This window comes from Theropithecus gelada, chromosome 17 (genome assembly GCF_003255815.1).
Source record: "Theropithecus gelada isolate Dixy chromosome 17, Tgel_1.0, whole genome shotgun sequence".
Taxonomy (NCBI): domain Eukaryota; kingdom Metazoa; phylum Chordata; class Mammalia; order Primates; family Cercopithecidae; genus Theropithecus; species Theropithecus gelada.
Window position 1 is genome coordinate 52189821 of NC_037685.1, and position 22216 is coordinate 52212036.

The 22216-nt window shown below is 52.6% G+C and overlaps 1 protein-coding gene and 1 long non-coding RNA gene across 2 annotated transcripts in view; one reads left to right on the plus strand and one right to left on the minus strand.

Annotated features, from left to right (window-relative positions):
• The window catches only part of GAS6 (growth arrest specific 6), a 41659-nt gene extending 28369 nt beyond the window's left edge, over nt 1–13290 (minus strand). The window contains exons 1-2 of the mRNA XM_025364351.1: nt 13233–13290; nt 12975–13141 (exon numbers count right to left, since the gene is read on the minus strand). The gene's annotated coding sequence lies outside the window, so the exon portion shown is untranslated. The remainder of the gene's footprint in view (nt 1–12974; nt 13142–13232) is intronic.
• A 282-nt stretch (nt 13291–13572) lies between these two features.
• LOC112611069 lies at nt 13573–16212 on the plus strand. The gene is made up of 2 exons (XR_003116539.1): nt 13573–13691; nt 14414–16212. It is a non-coding gene; the product is annotated as an uncharacterized LOC112611069 (long non-coding RNA).
• The last annotated feature ends 6004 nt before the right edge of the window (nt 16213–22216 follow it).

A 22216-nucleotide genomic window follows, 5' to 3' on the forward strand; every position in this document is an offset into this window, starting at 1 on the left:
TGAGTGGGTGGATGGGTGAATGAATGAATGGGTGGGTGGGTGAACGAGTGCGTGGATGGGTGAATGAATGAGTGGGTGGATGGGTGAATGAATGAATGTGGGTGGATAGGTAAATGAATGAATGAGTGGGTGGATGGGTGAATGAATGAATGGGTGGGTGGGTGAATGAGTGGGTGGGTAAATGAATGGGTGGATGGGTGAGTGAATGAATGAGTGGGTGGATGGGTGAGTGAATGAGTGGGTGGATGGGTGAGTGAATGAGTGGGTGGGTAAATGAATGAATGGGTGGGTGAATGAATGAGTGGGTGGATGGGTGAATGGGTGGGTGAAAAAATGAATGAGTAGGTGGATGGGTGAGTGGGTGGATGGGTGAATGAATGAATGAGTTGGTGGATGGGTGAATGTGTGGATGGGGTGAGTGAATGAGTGGATGGGGTGAGTGAATGAGTGGATGGGTGAGTGAATGAGTGGATGGGTAAATGAATGAATGGGTGGGTGGGTGGGTGAATGGGTGAGTGGATGGGTGGGTGAATGGGTGGGTGGGTGGATGGGTGAGTGAATGGGTGGGTGGGTGGGTGGGTGGGTGAATGGGTGGGTGGGTGAGAGAATGGGTGGATGGGTGAATGAATGAGTGGGTGGGTGGGTGAATGAATGAGCAGGTGGATGGGTGAATGAGTGGGTGGGTGGGTGAATGAATGAGCGGGTAGATGGGTGAATGAGTGGGTGGGTGGGCGAATGAATGAGTGGGTGAATGAATGAGCAGGTGAATGAATGAGTGGGTGGATGGGTGAATGGGTGGGTGGGCGAATGAATGAGTGGGTGAATGAGTGGGTGAACGAATGAATGAGTGGGTGAACGAATGAATGAGTGGGTGAACGAATGAATGAGTGGGTGAACGAATGAATGAGTGGGTGAATGAATGAATGAGTGGATGGGTGAATGAATAAATGAGTGGATGGGTGAATGAATGAATGGATGGGTAAATGAATGAATGAGTGGATGGGTGAATGAATGAATGAGTGGATGGGTGAATGAATGGGTGGGTGGGTGGGTGAATGAATGAATGAATGGGTGGGTGGGTGAATGAATGGGTGGGTGGGTGAATGAATGAATGAGTGAGCAGGTGCAAGGTCCTGCAGTTTTCACTCCAACAAAGCACCGAATGCTAGTTTCACTTAAATCATAGATAAGTACTTGGAAGAAAAGTCGAAATCAATGCTCCCAGTCTGTTTACTTTAATAATAGGGAAGTGTTTGTGCTATAATTCCTCAAGTTTACAAACTCCACGTGATTTTAAAATTTACATCCTTGTTATTACCTGACATCTGCCAGACCCGCACTTCCAGGTGGCAAATGTGGTGCCCACTGCATGGAGGACGCAGCCACTAGGTCTCTCGGAGGTTTGTGCACTTTGCTGTTCCTGGCAAGGACAACTCAGAGGGCAGCAGCCTCCTGGTTAGCACAGGGCCCTGTCCCCGGGTGAAGCAGGGCAGGTGCTCGGCCTGCGTTCCCGAGGCTCTGGAGCAACTGCGAGCGGCCCAGGATGGCCGTGAATGCGGCCCAACATAAATTCATAAACTTTCTTAAAACAAGAGATTTAGGCACAGACCTTCTTTTTAGCTCATCAGCTGTTAGTGTTAATTTTATGTGTGGCCCAAGACAATTCTTCTTCTTCCAATGTGGCCCACGGAAGCCAAGAGACTGGATGTCCCTGTGCTAGGGGGTTCTGGGGCCGCCGAGGCTGGGAGCCCCGTCTGCAGAACATCCCGGTGTAAACAGTGGAGCCGGTGCCTCCTCTGACACCTCCCTGACGGCGCCTGTTGCCTTTCGGTTTCGTAAGTATGGAGGAACAACCTGAAGCAGCTTGGAGGGAGCTGAGCCCCAGGACAGGAGCTTGGTCTGGCTGGGGTCTAACACAAGGCCCCAAATTTGCTATAAAACTATGGAAAGCGTCTGGTGAGTGGATGCCGCCTCCAGACCCTGGCGTCGCCTCTGCTGCCTTTGATCTGCTCAGGAGAGCAGTGGGTGCTGGCAGAACCCATGGGAATTGGTGCAGTGTCACAAAGACCCAAGTCCACCACCGCCCCTGCCCTGCCGACCACCAGACCCAGGTCTCCCCCGCTCAAAGCCACCCACAGGGCAAAGGTCAAGCATGGCAGAGAGCTGCACACGGGGTCCCCAGGATGGGTGGGCCTCGGGGACCAGGCTGTAGCCTGGCCGCCCGTGCGGCAACCCTACCAGCAGGGCACTGTGGTTCTCAAGTCCCAACCCCCAAATGACCTTTGACCCGGGGACAGGCTTCCTCACCCACAGCTGTGGTTCCGAACAAGGTGGGGTGACCTCCCCACACCGCCACAGGAATCAGGCAGGACCCAGCACGTGAACAGACCCTCCAAGGCGCTGGGGGGTTCTTCCCCTGGGCCTGCTCTGGGGCCCCTGCCTACCCGCCTACAGCTTGGTGAGGGTGTCCAGGGGTCTCTCGATCAAACCAGACCCTGGGAGGGCCCATTCACTTTTTAAAAATGGCCAAAACCTACACACGGTGATGGCACCCAACGCAGCGTGTTAAGAAGACAGGAAACGGCCGGGCGCGGTGGCTCAAGCCTGTAATCCCAGCACTTTGGGAGGCCGAGGAGGGCGGATCACGAGGTCAGGAGATCGAGACCATCCTGGCTAACACAGTGAAACCCCGTCTCTACTAAAAAATACAAAAAACTAGCCGGGCGAGGTGGCAGGCGCCTGTAGTCCCAGCTACTTGGGAGGCTGAGGCAGGAGGATGGCATAAACCTGGGAGGCAGAGCTTGCAGTGAGCTAAGATCCGGCCACTGCACTCCAGCCTGGGCGACAGAGCGAGACTCCATCTCAAAAAAAAAAAAAAATTAAAAAAAAAGAAGACAGGAAACACTTTTGGACGCAAAGTGCAATGAACTGGAAGCACCTCACGCAGGTAAAATCAGTTTGGAAGGTTCCAGAACACTTCCTAAATGCCTTCATCTCTGAATACACTTTAACTCCTTGGGGCCCAGCAAGGTCTCTGCCTGGTGGGGAGGGGCGGCCAGGGGACTAAGGGCACAGCCCAACCTGATGCTCACTCATCCTTGGGCCACGGTCCCCACAGAGCCGCAGTGAGGATCAGAGGTCAGTGAACGTGGACAACCCTCTGCAAACACCCAGGGTCAGTCCTGCATAAATCTTTTCGTGTGAGCGTCATCTGCATTCACACAGCAAATAGTGGTTATTTTTCAGAGTGTGCTAAGAATGCATTACTCTCTTTAGCAAATAACATCCATAAATTTTGTTTCCAAAAACCTTTATCTTACTTGACAAGTGGGCTGAGACTGCTGAGCGCAGGGACTGTTTATCAACACCATAACTTTCTCTGATATTTTCCATGGGAAACGGTCACAAGAATTCACTGACCCTTTGACCATAATGTTGTCTTCCAAGAACTCGACTTCTATGAGAAAACGCAGAGTAACACCCACAGGAACTGCCCTTGGGGAGCCTTCCTTTCTCAGCATTTGCAGAGCCTCTGAAGAGCCGCCGTCTTACAGACCCTTGGCCTGGCAGGCCAGCTCTATTCATGTTCTTCTAGCTTGGGAAGTGTAAAATCCTTGCCTTCCTTCCGAATTCGTTTCCTAAGTCTTCACACCCGCAGCAGCCTGTTGCCCCGAGCAGAGTGGAAGTGCTGACCCCACTGCCCACAGGAGGCAGCGCCCATGGCCCACGGCCCCCGGCCCAGAGGACCCCAGGCTGACCTGGAGGGAGACGAGCCCCAGGAAAGCACAGTCAGTACAGCCGGCATGCCCATCCGCACCCACGGTCAGCAGTGACAGGCGCCTCTGCCCTCCTCGAAGCTCACGCCCAGGTGCACCCTCCCTTGCTGGGAGCCCTCTTCCTGGGAGCTCATCCTGGGTGTGACTGCCAGGTCAGCTGTGGATGCGGGGAACAGCCTTTGTAGCTGACTGCACAGCTGTGAGCACCCCTCCTGTGAGCGCGGACGTGGTGCCTGAACCGGTGGGTAACTAAGCTCTTCTCACAGAAGCCCCAAGACACACATCAGCGTATCTCACAGGCTTCGTGGCAGACGAGACAGAGGAGCTCCAGTGGCGTCCAGCAGCTGCATGGCAGTAATGCTGAGACTCACTCTGCCCGTCTCTGCCCCAGACACACAGCACACTCCCGACAGCCCCCAGCAGGGTGCCCCATGGTGCACAACATTCAGCATGTGAGCGTGAACGCAGTGAAGGAACAGAGCCGCAGCCCCCACAGGCCCTGGGCCAGCGCGGGTCTCAGCGAGGAAGGCCTGCGGTCTTTCAGAGCAAGCCCCACCAAGGGCTGCCTGCTCTTAAGTGCAGAGCAGTGACTGTCTCTGGCCATTTGGCAGCATCCTTGGGGGCCCCGAGAGAAGCCAGTCAGGAAGCCACACAGCTGTCGGATTGGAGGGATGCTGGCCACAAGACACACTACAAGGAGAGCGGCCCGGGACAGCCACTGTCTGCACGTGGTGGGGAGAAGGGAGCCTGGGGAAGCGCTGACTAAAGAGAGGCCAGTCTGCGGGGGAGCAGAGGGCGGGGAAGAGGAAGGAAGAGAGCTCCTCTGTGCCCACTCCGACCCCAGTGGCATCGCTGTCCTGGGAGCAGCCTCGTGCCCACAACAGCTGCCACGGGGAGGAAGTGGGATGTCTCACTGCAAATGCTTCGGGAAAAACAAGATGGTGTACCTTCTGATCATATAAAACAGCAAAATAAAACAGCCGTGAGCGCAGGGCCAGTGATTCTGCAGTTAGAACCGCGTGGGCTTCGTCCCCACCTCCGGTGAGGGCGTCTCCTGCACGCGGTATCCACGCTTCAGGTCGCACACACGTGTCTTGGACCCAAGTTCGCCTTAAGAGGTGTCGATCGCTCCAAGAAAATGTGCTAACCTTGGAGTCTGGGGCCTGGGCTTCCCTCTGAGTCTTCCCCACAAAAAACGAACAGGGACCAGTCCTTCAATAAACTACCAGCCTCTGTTCTCGGAAGCACACGAGGGGAGGACGCCTGGGTCTTGCCAGCCACCACGTTCTATGACCCCAGGACAGATACGACTGCAAAGTTCGTGTTTGTTCCCGGCTTACAAACGGGAGGTTTATTCATGGCCTCTCCAGATCCAAGGGCAGCTGCTCCATGGACGCTGGACAGCTCAGTTCCCTCGAAAGGGCGGCTGCACCATCAAGCCTGACTCAGCCCAGAGATCCAACCCGCAGGGTCCTGGCAGGGACAGCTGTGCCCTGGACGCCGGCGGGCCACTGCCGCTTCTGCACCGGGAGTCACGCCCCAGCCTCTCCCACTGGGCTCCTGGCCTGAGCTCTGCCCAGCTGGTGTAAGGAGAGTAAAGGCAACCAGATGCCCTGACTGCGACCACCACTAACAGTCGCCAAGCGCGCACACAAGCACAAATCACAGACGCCCCGGCAGCTGCCTGAGGGACAGGCTTCTCCTCCAGCTTTATCCAAGTTGAGCTGGTCTTTGGCCAGATGACCGGGCCCAGGCCCCAAAGCCACCTGGGGTGCTCTGAGGATGGGTTAGACTTAAAGGTCACTTGGACTCCTCCAGTGGCCAGGACACACGTCTCTAGTGGACGGGTTACCTTCCACGTTGTGAGGGACCGGCCAGGCCTGCAGGTGGGTGCCTTCCTCTGGCCTCACTGAGCAGCAACACTCAAGTTCAAACACAAAACCACCATTTACGGTGGAGCCACGGGCTCTGTAGCCCAGCGCGACGCACCGGCAGGCCGTGTTCATGGGACTCACACTCCGAGCCACTGACACTCACCCAGCTCCCCGCAGCTGCCCTGTGCTTTACGCACCCACACCAGCACCACTGAGCCCTCACGTGGGTGCCAGTACACTCACAGTCGCCTGCACACAGAGGAGCACACAGCTGGGTCAGGGGTGCTGCCACATCCTGCTCTTCCCCAGTCCTGGTGAGCACAGGAGTTAATGACAGAGTGTGGGGCTCAAACGCCCAGGACACGCTGTAGCCCTCCACAGGCTTCTCAGCCTCTCAGGGCCTCAGTTTCCACATCTGTAAAATGGCTCAGTGACAGCTGCTACATGTTGTTGTGAGGACGTAACAACTTCACACATGGAGACCCTGAGAACAGCGCTCTCGGGAAGACCCGTGTACAATTCATCTTTCAGACTAACAGACGAGCTGAGCGACGGACGAGCTGAGCAACGGATCTGAGAATGGGAGTGACCGTGCTCTTCACAGGACAGTTTCATCATCTGCTGCTATTCAATTATCCGGGTTGAAATAAACGGAAAGCCGGCCTGCCTGTAAACACTGTCATGCATTTCCCACAAGTGTAAAAAGGAAGTGAACAGTATCTTCCAGGTGTGGTGGGGACGGTCCAGGCACACCCAAAGCCCACTGCGCCTCCCTGAGAGCTCCCGTGTCCGGGCTGCCCTCATTTGGAGTGGGCAGGAATGCCAAACTGCAGCCCTCTCTGCTTCTGCAGGGATAGTCAACTTAGCAATTCTGAAAAGAATCAATGTTGACTCAGAGAGTGGCTTTACTATACTGCGGACAGTCGGACCTGGATGGGAGCCGGTCCCAGCCTAGCCAAACACTGGGCCTTTGTATGCTGAGAATCCGGCCACTGCAGTGACCGGCCCAGGCTCTCTGAGTGCTGGCTGGCCAAGCTGTGTATTCTCCATGGAGCCCCAAGTTCCCAGGCGAGGTCGTCACACAACTGGGTCTAGCAGGTTTGTGGACAGATGTGGAGAAAATGTATTTTCTTATCATAGGCACTAACACTGGAAGGAAAAGAATTTTACCTATAATTTGAAAACAGAGCCCAAGAAAATTAGTAGGACATTAACGAGGCTCAATATACTTTCCTATTTCTTTTGAATATTATACTTTTAATCAACACCAGTCAGTCAGAGTAGACAGTGCCTCTGTCAGAGTGAAATGCAAAACGGATACTGTTCTTAATTTACTCTACTTCCAGTTCCCCTTTAAAATTTATTTTAAAACTTTTAAAATGAAGCTTTCACTTGGTCAGGGTGAAAATTTACACACCAGGATTGCAATGAAATCACTGGAATATAAAAACCATGGAAGAGTCCAGAGCATTTCCAACATCAAATACAAAACCCTTCAACAATGAGCTTTGCACTGGAGACACAGCTCTCAATTTTAACCTTAGAAAACAGGGAAAATGAAGCATGAGGAAACCTGGATGCCTGTCAATGGCTCTGGGGTAAAACCATAACCTGGGAAGCGCTCGGCATGCCCCAGCTAGCAAGCTTAATGCCCCTTTACTCAGAGTCTCAAGAACGAAGCCATAAGCACTTGCTTCCTAAAAGGGTGTTTTGTTCCTAAATAACAAAGGGAGACGTTCAGCGTTTCTCAAAACGTCTTTAATTAGAGTTTTCCACAGATGTGAAGCTCTCCGGCTCGGGTGAGGGTGTCGTGTGCAGGGCCTGGCACTCGGCTGCCTCTGAGAAGGCCCTGGGGGAGCCTGGCACCAAGTGCCTGCAGACACCGGGTAGAAACAAGCACCTGCACAGGTGCAGGCACAGGAAAGGGCTGCAGAGCCAGCATGGAAGACAGCCCTCACAGGAGGCCAGGCCCTGGTCCCCCTGCCAGCCTGCAGGCCTCAGGATGGGCCCAGGAGGAAAGGCCTTGGCCACAGGGCTCCGGCCCCTGGGGCAGGGGGCTCTGGGAGTGGAGAGACCCCGGGGGTCCGAGAAAGCTGGGGCCACAGAGCCCCGGAACCTTGTCTCAGTCTTTAGGGATCCTGATGTAGCTGTCAGTGGTCTTCTGACCCCGAAGTTGTGGAAAGAGAAAAGTGTGTGAGAGGGTGCACATGTGTCTGTGTGTGTCTGCATGCATGTGGCTGGGCATCCATGTGTGCCTGTGTGTGTATGTGACTGTGTGTACGTGCGTGCATGTCATTATGCATGTGTGTACATGTGTCAGTGTGTGACTGTGTGACTGTGTGTATGTATGTCTACGTGAATGTGTCCATGTATGTGTACATGTCTGTTAGCATGTGTGTGCCTGTGTATGTGTGCATGTCTTATGTGACTGTGTGTACGTATGTCTATGTGAATGTGTGCATGTATGTGTACATGTGTGTGTGTGCCTGTGTATATGTGTGCATGTCTATGTGTGTGACTGTGTGTATGTCTACGTGAATGTGTGCATGTATGTGTACATGTCTGTTAGTATGTGTGTGCCTGTGTATGTGTGCATTTCTATCAGTGTGACTGTGTGTACATATGTCTATGTGAATATGTGCATGTGTGTGTACATGTCTGTTAGTATGTGTGTGCCCGTGTATGTGTGCATTTCTATCAGTGTGACTGTGTGTACATATGTCTATGTGAATATGTGCATGTGTGTGTACATGTCTGTTAGTATGTGCCTGTGTATGTGTGCATTTCTATCAGTGTGACTGTGTGTACATATGTCTATGTGAATATGTGCATGTGTGTGTACATGTCTGTTAGTATGTGCCTGTGTATGTGTGCATTTCTATCAGTGTGACTGTGTGTACATATGTCTATGTGAATATGTGCATGTGTGTGTACATGTCTGTTAGTATGTGCCTGTGTATGTGTGCATTTCTATCAGTGTGACTGTGTGTACATATGTCTATGTGAATATGTGCATGTGTGTGTACATGTCTGTTAGTATGTGCCTGTGTATGTGTGCATTTCTATCAGTGTGACTGTGTGTACATATGTCTATGTGAATATGTGCATGTGTGTGTACATGTCTGTTAGTATGTGTGTGCCCGTGTGTGTGCATGTCTGTGACTGTGTATATGTATATGTGAATGTGTGCATGCATGTGTACATGTCTGTTAGTATGTGTGCCTGTGTGTTTGCATGTCTGTATGACTGTACGTATGTCTGTGTGAATGTGCGCATGTATGTGCACGTCTGGTAGTATGTGTGTGCCTATCAGTGTGTGTGACTGTGTGTGCGTATGTCTATGTGAATGTGTGCATGTATGCGTATGTCTATTAGTATGTGTGTGCCTATGTGTACATGCATATATATCTGTCTATGGGAACATACGTACCTGTGTACATGTGTCTGGGTAGGGGTGTGTGTGTCCATTCACACCTATATCCATAAGTCAGCACCTATCTGTGCAGGTGTCCATGTGTGCATGTGCACATGTATCTGTGGGATGTGTGTGGGAGTGTGCTGCAGCCTCTGTCAAAGCAGGGCAGGGGAGATCTCAGCCTGGCCATCATCTTCCCCACCAGGCGCCCCCACATTGTACAGCCCTCCCCTCCAACTGGAACCTCCCGTTAGGCCATCCCAACATCTGGGCCTGTGTCCCAGCCAAGTGGCTGTCCCCAGGTGGGGACTCACAGGGGTTTTCATTTCCATACAGGGTACTCCTTCCCTAGCTGTGCCCAAAGAATCCACAAGGTCAGGGAAAAGGTGCTTGGAGGGCACATGCAATTGAGGATGAGCCAGCAAGTTTCAAAACGGATACACCGACATCCCTTGCAGAGAATTCCTCACCACCAGCAGTGGGGAGAAGAGAGAGAAACACAGAGGGAGACAAAGAAAGAGAAGGGGGAAGGGAAACCTGGCCTCGGAGCACAGGCCTGGCCACATGTTGTGCAGGTGCAGGTGCAGGTCGGCTAACCCAGGCCGACCCTCAGGGAAGGCCACCAGCCCTCGGTGAATATCGTGCTTTGTATCTCAAATAAAGCCAGGTGATGGGATCAGGAACCACAGCCTGGATGATGTTCCTGCACACAAGCCGGGGATCAAAGTGCACAAACAGGCTCCCAAGCAGGCACCGGAGGACCTGGGCGTTAGGGCTGGGCTGGGATAAGTCTCTAGTCTTGGATCCTTTCTGGAATCGAGGGGTGATTACAGAGATCTTAGCAGGCCCTGGAACCTGATGGCCTTCAAGGATTTAGTAAAAAGGCACTGGGCCTGGGAAGCTTTAGCAGAGACACAGTGGGGAGTTACCCAGTCCTCTCTGAATTAGAAACTCAGGCAAGGAACCCAGCAGGGAGAGGCAAGGCCAGGGAGGGAGAATAACAATATAAAAAGGAAAACAAGATAAGGAGAAGGTCTGGGCGGTGGAGGCCCGTGGGGGCGGCCCAGCCTGGAGGAATGTCGAGGGAGGGGCACGGCTCCAGCAGAGAGGGCTGGGGAGGTGGGAGGAGTGTCCCTTCCAGCAGAACAGGGCTTTAAACCACAGGTGTGTGGTGAGGGCCAGAGCATGGGAGGGGCGCTGGGCTAAGGATCCGGCTGCTGAAAGGTGGGGGTCTGTAGAGCGGGCGCTTCCGGAAAGAAGTACGCAACCAGGAAGCAGCCCCAGCTTGAGGCAGTGGGACACGCTGCAGGCAGGTTAGCAGGTGGGCAGGTGGGCACAGGGGTTAGCACACAAGTGAGCTTGGAGCCTGGGAGGGGTGCTGTGCTTAGTATCTGCCTGCTGGAAGGGTTGCAGAGCAGGCGCTCCCGGGAAGAAGGCGCAACCAGGAAGAAGCCCCAGCGAGGGACAGTGAGACACGCTTCAGGCAGGTTAGCAGTTTAGCGGGTGGACATGAAGGTGAGCACACTGGGGAGCTGGCTCCAGCTGTCCCTTCCCTCCCTCGTAGGAGGCTGCCCAGGGAAAACAGGCAGGGCTGGGTAGGTGCATGTTAACTAACGGCGGCCAGGCACTTCCCACATCCTAAAATGGCAGGGGGCTGGGACCACCTTCCCCACAACCACTCGTGGAGGACCACACATCAGGACTCGGGCCTGGGGAGGCCAGGGGCCCGAGGATGCTCTGACAGTCACCACGGCCAGATCCTGGTCAACGCGTGAGCTCAGGCCACAGCCCTTGTCCTCAATCAGCCTCACCGCACAAAATGTAAAGCAAGCGACATTTCAAAGACAAGGAGCCCCTGGCCTTTGACAGGGAGAAGTTCATGGATGATTTTCATGCATTCGCAGGAAGTTGTGCTTGGACGGTTCTCTCGGGCCTGGGGTCTCCCAAGGGTGTGGCAGAGGATGCAGTGGAGACTAGGGTCCCAGGAGGGGTGGGCCTGGTGTGCTGGAGCCGGCTGGGACTCAGCCAGCCTCTGGACCCTGCCCCTGCCCCAACCAGGCTCTCCCCAGCATCCGCCTGCCTGCAAGAACCCGAAACAGAAACAGACAGCAAGCTAATGGCCAGCTCCAAAAACCAGAGGGAAAGCGGGTTATCATCATTTGGCATGGGGGCTGGGAAGGAGGGCAGAACTCTGGAAACGAGATGACGCTGAAAGGAAGCCGGCAGAGGCTGCTGGGGCCAGGCTGTGAAAGGACGGGAAGGAGGCCTCCCCAGCATCAAAGCCACTCAGCCACATGCAGAAGGGTGAGGGGGACGGACATGCCAGCACAGAAACCATCTGACCCAACCGCAGTTGTATTAAAGTGTTGGGATCCTGAGTGCTGTTTTCATTTTCTTGTCTTCATTTCACACCTTTGTAAATGAAGTTATTAAATTAAAATTGGAAAACCAGGTAGGGGACTGACTTGGGAAGAACAACACAGTACCTCCAGGCCTCCTTCAGTCTGATTGACATGGGCCCTGCGTGTCCAGGAGGACAGCCAGGAGGAGCTGCAGCGGGGCCCTGCAGTGCTGCGCAGAGCGGGCACCGTGGGTTGCGAGTGAATCCTGCTGCCCTCAACTCCCATCACCAGCACGCCCCATGCCGCAGTCCCTGTGCACGCAGAATGTTCAGGGTGAGGACGCTGTTGGAGGGCACTGCACCAGCCACACGACCAAGCCCACGGCTGGGCGGCGAATCCGAGCGACCAGGGCACACAGGCCCACGCTGCTTCGGCCAGCGGCACAGGCCAGGATTCATCATTAAAGAAACCGGAAAACAGAGAGGCCTGGGAGAGCGACCAGCTAGGCTGCACTGAATGAGGGCACGGGCCTGTGGAGCTGTGAGTGCTGAGTAGCCGCCTGAGAACAGCCCCAGGTGCCTCATCTCTGCAGGGATGAGCTATGCCCACAGGTGCACAGTGGCCATCTGACAGCCTCACAGCTTTCAGAAAAGCAGGTAGATCTAAGAGGGCTCAAGTCAACCACTAGAAATGTAAGCGGAAACAGGCCTCCATGGGTCATCCAGAACCACTCTTTCATCTCAGGTGACATTCATTCCACCCCAGGAGAATTCCTTAAAAGGAACATTCCAGTAGAATTGACTGTGAAATCACCCAGACTTCAGGGCGGGAGGGACGTCAATGGGAATCCACACCTTCTCGGACTTTCTAAAGTCACCCGCTCCCCGAACCCGCAGGATAGAGTGGCCGGGCCGTCCTCACACGGCGGCTCCTGCGGGGGCGGCCCCAGGTTCCCCGCCTCCTCCAAGGACATTCCTAACCGAGGTGCCGGGGCCAGCACCGCCGGGCTCCTGAACGCACCCGCTGCCTTTGGGAGAGCACCTGGCAGAAAGGGGCCGCGGAGCCGCCCTCCCCTCCCGCAAGCGGCCCCGCTCGATTCCTGGAATCATATTTTTGGACCTGCTGCCGCAAGCAGTTCCCGCCCTCGGCCCTTTCAATTCCTCTTTCGGGAGGGGACCGCTCTCCACCCCTCTCAGGAGGGCGAGGCGCGGCCCGGGGGTCCCTCACCTCCAGCCCAGCAGAGGGAGGGCCGCGGGGAAGCGGTCCGGGCTTTAACCATTGTGTTTCTTTCGCACTTTGGAAAGGGACTCCCGGCTTCCCCGCGGGGAGGCGTCTGACAAGCGAGCGTTTCCCGGACAGCCCCGCGGCGTCCCACCGGCCTGCGCGGGGATTCTGGGGTCGCCGGGGGATGGGCGCGGGGGACGCGGGGCGGGCCGGGGCTCCTGGGACCCTGAGGCCAGGCCTCGCCGGGCGGAGCTGGGGGGCGGCGGCAGCGCTGCCCCTCGGGAGGGGTCGGAGGCGCGCGGGGGCCCGGGGTTCCCCCGCATCCCGCCCGCCGGCCGCTCACCGTCTCGGGGTCGTTCTCGAACACCTCCCGCGCCTCCTCGCGGCTGCACAGCTCCTCCACACACTCCCTCTCCAGGTGGCCCTGCTTGGCCTCCTCGAAGACCTGGAAGGCGCGGCGCTGCCTGGGCCGCAGGAACTGCGTGGCCTCGCGCGCCGGCAACAACGCGGCTGCCCGGAGGGAGAGAGGAGGACGCGTCAAGCCGCGCCCGGAGCCTCCTCCCGCCGCCCGGGGACGGGGTCTCGGGCCCGCGGGACTCACCGAGCGCGTACTCTGAGGCCAGCAGCAGCAGCAGCAGCCGCAGCGGCGCGGCGCGCGGGGCGGCGGGCCCGGGCGAGGGCGAAGGGGCCATGGCGGGCCGGGGACGCGCGGTCAGAGCGCCCGGGAGGCCGAGGCGAGCCGCGGGCGCCGCGGGGCGGAGGCTCCGGTCATCCCGTCCTGGCGGCCCTGAAGGTCACATCGCGGCGGCGGCAGCGGCTGCGGCACCTCGGGCGCTCGGTCTGGGCGGGTTCGGGCGGCTGCGCGCGGGGAGGCGGCGGGGGCGGGACCAGGCGCGGGCGGGGCGCGGGTTCCCGGGAGGATCCGGGCGCGGGGAAAGCGAAGCATCCGGGACGCGGCGGGACTCTAGTGTCTCGGAAAAGGAGCGTCTCCCCAGGTAGTGCTTGTCTTCACTAGCGATGGGGTAAAAGGAGGAGGCAATACCTGGTTCAACTTGAGCAGGTACATTTTGACCATATTCCAGGTGTCATGTGAAGATTTAAGCCTCTTTCCAACCCCCATTCCCCCCGAATCTACTGCATCCTTTTTGGAATCTTCATGCTTAAGCACATTTTGTCAAGACTTAAAACCTACCAAAGATTTTAAAGATGCACTGAGGTCAGATCCAATCCCACTGGGGGCCAGCGAGTGAAATGCGACGGTTTCCTTTTGTAATCTCTGTTTTTCGTAATGATGACATTCAAAATCTTGAGGTTTCCCAGTAGATATTTAAGCTGAAAGCAACATTGTGCTTGTCTTCAGAGACCAAGACTTTCTGGCTCTTGTCTTGGAATATTTCGCAAAGTCATAGGCAAAACACACACAAACGAACAGAATCAAAACACAGCAGACCACTCACGGGGGACCCGAAGCAGGCAGTTAGCCCAGCATCCCCCTGCTGCGGGGAGGGGATACTCCTCTCTGGAGAATCTTGCTCTGGAAATCCCCACACCCCAAAATGCAATGAAAAGGGGCAATGAGTCAGCACCCCACCCCAAATGGATGGCCATTCTGCTCAGCAGGCTCAACGCTGAGATTCGCAGGTCGCAGTTTCTCTTTGCTTTCTGTACTTGGAAGAATGGAATGGGATTGCTGGTAGAAATCTTTGAGGTCACTGGTTTGAAAGTGGGGTTATGAGCATGAATATGTTTTTAGTTTTTTGTTTTGTTTTGTTTTGTTTTGAGACGGTGTTTTGCTCTGTCGCCCAGGCTGGAGTGCAGTGGCCCTATCTCGGCTCACTGCAAGCTCCGCCTCCCGGGTTCACGCCGTTCTCCTGCCTCAGCCTCCTGAGTAGCTGGGACCACAGGCGCCCGCCACCACGCCTGGCTAATTTTTTGTATTTTTAGTAGAGACGGGGTTTCACCGTGTTAGCCAGGATGGTCTCAATCTCCTGACCTCATGATCCTCCCGCCTCAGCCTCCCAAAGTGCTGGGATTACAGGCGTGAGCCACCGCGCCCGGCCGAGCATGAATATGTTAATTTAGGCAAATGGCAAATGAATGTCCGTGGGAATGATCTTCAAAGAGAATTAAAATGGGATAGAGAAATCATCTATCTGCACCTGTGTCTGAACCAGAGCGGCCAGGCACTCCCATGTCTAGTTACTGGAGCAGGTGGAGTAAGGAGTGCCCCTGGGCTTCTGCCCTGAAACCACCACGGCTACTTCAAAACAATATTTAATTTTCCTGCTTGTTCTTGAGAAGCGCTGGTTTCAAAAATTGGATGGGGTGATACATGCTTGAATCAGTATTTACAAGGCTCCTAATCACTTCATCAGACAGATAATTCATTGAGCACCGGCTGGGTGCCAGGCAGTGTCTGAGGCACTTCTAGCCATTATTTCCCAAGGGTTCCAGCAGCCCATGGATACACTTCAAAGGGTGTAAGCTCCTAAAAATTGTTCGTAATTATTTTCTGCACATTTTTGTAGTTTTGGGGAAGAGAGTTTATGGAGTTCTTGCAATTCTCAGAATTATTTGATCCCTTTGGGAATGAGCATCTCTAGCCTCTGCCTGTTCATCTGGGACACTCTGCCCCTCGGTGTGGGCGGGCTGCTTCAGGTCAGTAGGTATCAGAATGACCTCAGTTGGATGGGGCAGTTCAGGACCCCTGGCCTCCTTTTAGTCTGGACCCTACTCTCATTCCTCATATTCTCGATTCTCTCTTTCTACTGAGTTACTACCTTAGTAATGACACTGCCTCCTATCTTGTAGAGACTTGGTTTGATAAAATGCATTCACATACAACTGCTCATTTTGGTTTCTATAACTGGGGAATACAGAAAGCACATGTGGGGTGCAATGAAGGATGTCTCCATTACCCCAGATAACTCCAAAATCCTTCACCTAGTTACCAGGGCAGGAAATTCGTTCTAAGGCAGAAATGGAAAATGAGTAAGAAACAATTTGGATGTGTTCCAAAAACGGAGAGAGTTGTCAGGCACTATATTATACAACCTGAAATAGCATCGGTGAAGTAGACAGTTCATCTCCACAGGGGGCAGGAGGAGGTTGGACCCAGGGCAATGGATGTTTTGTATGACTGATTAACCAGTCTGTGGCCATGAGGTGGAAAGCTGTGTACACCTGTGAAGCCATCATCACAATCAAGTTAGGGAACGTATCCATCACCCAAAAAAGTGTTCTCACGCCCTTTGGTAATTCCTCCCTCCTAAACGTCTCCACCCTACCCCACATCCCAGTCCCTGTGCAAAACCGCTGACCAGCTTTCTATCACGATAGATTTGTTTGCATTTTCTAGACTTTTATATAAAAACAATTATACTATATACACACTTTTTTGTCTTTTTTTTCACTTAACATATTTATTTTCGGAATCATCTATCTTGTTGCAGGTGCATTCTTTTTATTGCTCAGTAGTATTCCACTGTATGGATATAACACTATTTGTTTATCATTCACCCGTTGAGGGACATTTTACTTCTAAATTTTTACTATTACAAATAAAGCTGCCGTAGGCATTCGTGTGTGTGTCCACTGTGTGGACATTGTGTGCGCACGTGCTTCCATTTCTCTTGGGGAAATATCTAGGAACAAAGTGTCTGGATCACACGGTAGGTATCTGTTTAACTTTTTAAACTGTTTTTCAAAGTGGTTATACCGTTTTACATTTTCACCATCAATGCATGAGGGTCCCAGTTGCTCCACATCCCCACCCATGCTTTCTGTGGTCACTTTAAAAATTTTTATTCACTCTAATATGTATATAATGGTATCTCATTGTAGTTTAAATTTGCATTTTTCAAATAACTAGTGATGTCGAACAAATTTTATTGTGCTTATTGCCGTCCAGGTATCTTCTCTGGTGAAACGTCTGTTTCAGTTTTACTTTATTACTTTTCCTTTACTTGGTGATATGGTTTGACTGTGTCCCCACCCAAATCTCATCTTGAATTCCCACGTGTTATGGGAGGGACCTGGTGGGAGTAATTGAATCATGGGGGTAAGTCTTTCCCATGCTGTTGTCATGATAGTGAATAAGTCTTACAAGATCTGATGGTTTTAAAAAGAGGACTTCCCCTGCACAAGCTCTCTGTCTTTGCTTTCTGCCATCCATTTAAGATGTGACTTGCTCCTCCTTACCTCCTGCCGTGATTGTGTGCTTTAAAAAAGAATATTTATTCAGCTCCTATTGGATGGAATGCTCTATAAATGTCAACCAGGTCAAGTTGGATGATAGTCTTGTTCAAGTCCACTATATCCTTGCTCATTTTCTGCCTTCTTATTCTATCAGTTATTAAGAATGGAGTGCTGAAATCTCCAACTAGAATTTGAATTTGTCTATTTCTCCTTACTATTCAAGTTTTGCTTCATGTATTTTGAAACTTTTTTATTTGGTGCATAAATATTTAAAATTATGTACTCCCAAGTAATTGATCCCTTTATCATAATGAGATATAATATTCTTTGCTGTAAAATCTATTTGTCTGATTGTTAAAATAACCATGCCAGCTTTCTTTTGATTACTGTTTGCATTATATATATATGTGTGTATATATATATATAATTTTTAAAATTATTTTTCCTTTATCCTATTTTTGTCTTCATGTTTAAGGTAGGTTTCTTGTAGGTAGCATGTAACTGAGTCTTCCTTTTTTAAATCCAATCTGATATTTGCTTTTTAATCAGGGTATTAGATCATTTTCATTCAATATAATTATTAAAATGATTTGATCTCAACCTACTACCTTGTTATTTGTTTTCTGTTACTCCCATTTGTTGTGTCCTTTCCTTTATTTTATTTTATTTTATTTTTTGCCTTCTTTCGGATTAACCAAATTTTGTATGATAGAATTTTCTCCCTTGTTGGCTTATTCACTGTAACTGCTTGTTGTGTTATTTTGGTGTTACTTTGTGATGTTTATTATATAGTTTTAACTTATTAGAGTCATCTGTTCACTTGCCGCAGTCTGTTTCTCTTTCTCTCCTCTCTTTATGTTGTTGTTTTCTTGCATTTTACTTCTATATGTGTTATAAACCTTACAATACAGAGTGCTATTTTTTGCCTTAAACAATGCTTTTAAAAATATTTAAATAATGAGAAAAAATATATTTACTCATATCTTTATCATTTCCAGCACTGCTATTTCTTTGAGTAGATACAGACTCAGTCTGGTATCATTTTTTTTTTTTTTGTCTGCCTCAACAAAAAACTTTAAATGTTCTTGAGCATATATGTGTTGGTGACACATTCTTTCAGTTTTTGTATGTCTTTAAAAGTTATTATTTTTCTTGAAGGATCTTTTTTACTGGAAGTAGAATTCTAGACTGACAGTTTCCCCTGTGCCTTTTAATTTTAAAGACATTGCCCTCCTGTATTTTAGTGTATATTGTCTCCAACAGGAAATCTGCAATCATTCTCTTCTTTGTTCATCTGTACATAATGTCTTTTTCCTCCGGCTGCTTTTAAGATTTTCTGTTTATCACTAATTTCAAGAAACTTTATTACATTGTGCCCTGTGGTTTCTCTCATGTTTCTTGTGCTTGGGGTTCATTGAGATTCTCAGATTTGTGGGTTTCTAATTTTTATATTTGGAAAATTTGGGGGGTATTGTTTCCTCAAATATTGTTTTCTGTCCCCAGGATGCTCTCCTGATTTAGGGGACTCCAGGTACACATACAGATGGCTGCTTGGAGTTTTCCAGTTTTCCCAGAGCTCACTAGGGCTATTCCGTTTTCATTGTTTAGTCTTTTCCCCCTCTGTGTGGGTTTGATTTTAGTTAGCTTCTGTTACTATGCCTTCAAGTTCCCTAATCTAGTCAATATCATATCTGCTGTTAATTCTATCCAGTATATGTTTCATCTCAGACAATATTTTTTTTATCTCTAAAGGCTTGCTTTTAGGCATTGTTAGGATAAAACCAGAGCCGCAGGTAGTCAGGGCAAAAGCTCCCACTCCAGGCAAAGCCTTTGTGAGCACTCACCCTAACGTCCTGTGGATAATGAGATTTTCCACGCTGATGGATGGAAACGAGAACTATTCGGACCTGTGAGAGCTGTGGGATTGGTCCCTCTACTCCTTTCAGATGGTCCTTTTTTTTTTTTTTTTTTAGAGACAGAGTTTTGCTCTGTAGCCCAGGCTGGAGTGCAGTGGCCCGATCTTGACTGACTGTAACCTCCACCTCCCGGTTCTGGCAATTCTTCTGCCTCAGCCTCCCGAGTAGCTGGGATTACAGGCACACGCCGCCATGCCCGGCTTTTTGTATTTTAGTAGAGATGGGGTCTCACTGTGTTGCCCAGGCTGGTCTCGAACTCCTGAGCTCAGGCAATCCACCCACCTCAGCCTCCCAAAATGCTTGGATTACAGGCATGAGCCACCGCGCCCAGCCCAGGTGGTTCTTTCTCTGGCCTTGGGTCATTTCTTCTCAAGGGTGTGGTGATTTAGCTGGAAACTGGAGAGGATCTTCTGCAAATCTCCAAAGTCCTTTTTCCGTGAGGCTCTCTCTTCTCTCATGCCCCTCCCTGTGCTCTGCTGCCGCAGCCTCCTGGTCACCTGGCTCTTCCCCAACTTGAGGGGTCATTGGGCTCTGCCCGGCTTCTCCTCTGAGTGACGTCAGAGCTCTCTCCAGGCCATGAGCAGACAGTCATTGGCTCATCTCCAGGCATCTGATGGCTCCTGCAGGTGTGACAGACCTTGCAGGTGTGTGACAGGCCTTCCAGTTTTATGACGGACCCTCCAGGTGTGACGGGCCCTCCAGTTGTGTGACAGGCCCTGCAGGTATGAGGGGCCCTCCAGGTGTATAACGGGCCCTCCAGGTATGTGATGGGCCCTCCAGGTGTGTGACAGGCCCTCCAGGTGTGTGACAGGCCCTGCAGGTGTGAGGGGCCCTCCAGGTGTGTGAGGGGCCCTCCAGGTGTGTGAGGGGCCCTCCAGGTGTGTGATGGGCCCTCCAGATATGTGACGAGCTTTGCAGGTGTGTGATGGGCCCTCTAGGTGGACTGAGTGCATTGGCCTGGAGGTTTCCCCTTTCCCATCACACAGCTCCTTCCCACTCACAGCCTTGCCTGTTGAGAGCAAGGAGGTTGAGAGTGTGTGTGTTGATGGTGATGGGTGGGAGGGGGTGGGGGTGAGGGTCTGTCTGGTAGTTTTTGGTAAAGAAGTTCTTTCCTGGGGCAGCACCAGCACCAGACCGTGTGGGAACCTGAGGTACTGCTTTACCCAGGAAGCCTTGCAGAGGGGGTTTTCTGGGAGGGGGTAGGTGAGTGGTTCCTGGTAGAGGGGGTTTTCTGGGGGGCAGTAGGTGAGTGGGGCATTTTTCTCACTCCCCACTTTAGATGAGAATGGAGTAGCACAGGCCACGGAGATGAGGCATGGGCTCTGGACTGTGGTGTCAGTCACCTGGGTCGGAATTCCAGCTCCACTTGCCACCCTCACAGTGGGGCTGGGCCCAAGCAGTTGTCGTCTGAGGCCAACAGCCGCCTGATCCCCAAGGGAGACGTAGCTCCAGTCCCGTTCCAGGAGGCAGCCCGGGGTTGCCAGGCTCAGGGGGAGGCGAGGGCCACACTGGGCCCATGCCAGCATCACGGCTGAGTGAGGGTAACAGAGCCGCCTGCCCCAAGAAGCACCACAACGCGGGATTTCCACATCTATTTGAGCAACATAATTAGTTGTTGCATCACATTTTCTACTTCTCTGTGTCCATAACATGGTCTTAGCTCACTCTCCAGAGGAGCATGGCCCCTCCTGTCTGACCCGGTCGTGGGATTGGGCGTTGTCACCCAGAACAGCAAATGTGCATCATGCTGGGGGACCTGCCGGTTGGTCGGAAGCAGCTGGAAGGTCTGGCAAAATTCTGGTCCAGTGAAGCCTCCCTTTCATAGAGATGGGAGGTGGCCATGTGGCTGGCGCTGCTGCCGCTGCCAGGACCACATCAGGAGAACCCGGCCGAGGCTCCTCCAGCAGGACACTGGGAGCTGGGGCCACAGCAACACCCAAGCAACCCTGTGCCCTCTTCTTGGGGTGGGAAACCAGCCAGCTCCACCTGAAACCCAGAGTGCCCAGAGCCTGAGGCGCCGGGTTCCCGACACCTAGAAGTTCGGCTCTTGGGACGTCAGGAAGTGAGGTGTTGCTTTCAAGGACAGGAAGCCCATACACTGGCCAGGATCAGGAAGACGCAGCAAAGCTCAGCCCCAGATGGCTTGGCTGGATCTTTCCATGAAGCTATTGAAACAGCACTGTCCTGCCTCTGCAGCTTCTGATGATGCTCTGAGGCCAGTCCTCAGCCTGGTGCCCTGGCCTGGGAGTGACTCCAGGGCTGCAGAAGAAAAGAGGTGTGGGTGTTGCTGTGGCGTGGGTGTCACTGAGGCATGGGTGTTGCTGTGGCGTGGGCGTCACTGCGGCGTGGGCATCGCTGTGGTGTAGGTGTCGCTGTGGTGTCAGTGAAGTCAGGTGGCGACAGAGGAGGTATTCTGTGTTTCACGCTCAGGCATTGGCCTTGTGTGGGTAGCATGTGGGTGGGGACTCTGAGGATTACGAGCCCTGAGGTGTCCTGTTTTGGGCTGGATAGGGGACTGCTCAGCTCCTCCTGCTGCATCAGGCCCAGGGAAGTGCTCTGCAAGGAGGAAGGGGCTCAGGAGGGCTGCCCGCCTCACCGTCCTCCTCCCAGGAGGCTGTGGTGAACTGGCATGAGCTCATCAGACAAGACCAAGAGCAGAGGACAGAGGGACTGAACCAGGACCACCTGGTGTAGGGATGCCCAGCCTCGAAGAGCACCTGAGTCTGGAGTCTGTTTGGGGATCAAGATGGCCCACATGGGGGAGGCACAGAATGTCCTAGGAGTCCTGGTTTCCAGGATAATGGCTGCCTTCCCAGAGCCTGAGGGACAGCGTGTCCTACTTTTCTCTAGGGAAGGGCCCTTCCTGGAGGTGAGCTATAAGCAAAGTCGTTTCAAGGGGAGTGCCTGGGGAGCTTTGATGTGGGGCCCCAAATGCACGTGGGTCCTAGCGACACCATTGTAAGGTAGAGGGGCCCCTGCGCCTTTCCGGTGCCCGGCTCTGGCCTTAGTCGGTGCCCCCACTCTCGTGTGGAGGGGTGGCCGTGGCATGATCCCCGTACATAAGGAAAGACACAGGCTCCTCAAGCAGTGAGCGGCAGTGTCAGGGCTGACCTGCTGACAGCATTCCCTCTGGCCGAGGAGGGGAAACCCACTTTGTACTTTATGCTTTTATTTCTGCACCTATTGATTTTTAAGCAAAAGCATGTATTACTATCCTAACCAACATAATTTAAAATCTCCAGAGAGCCCCTTCTGAGGGGGAGACTTTTATAGAAACTCAGAGAGGCTTCCATTAGTGATGGGAGAAACAGGCCTGGCCCTCCACATGGACGAGTATCCGTCACAGCCAAGGATGAAGGCCTGTGTGCCGTTTGGTTGTTTGTCTTGGACTGAGAAAGGCCTAATTGCAGAGGCGGTTAGGGCTGCTGTGTCTACTGGGTGGATTTTTTTTTTTTTTTTTTTTTTTTTTTTT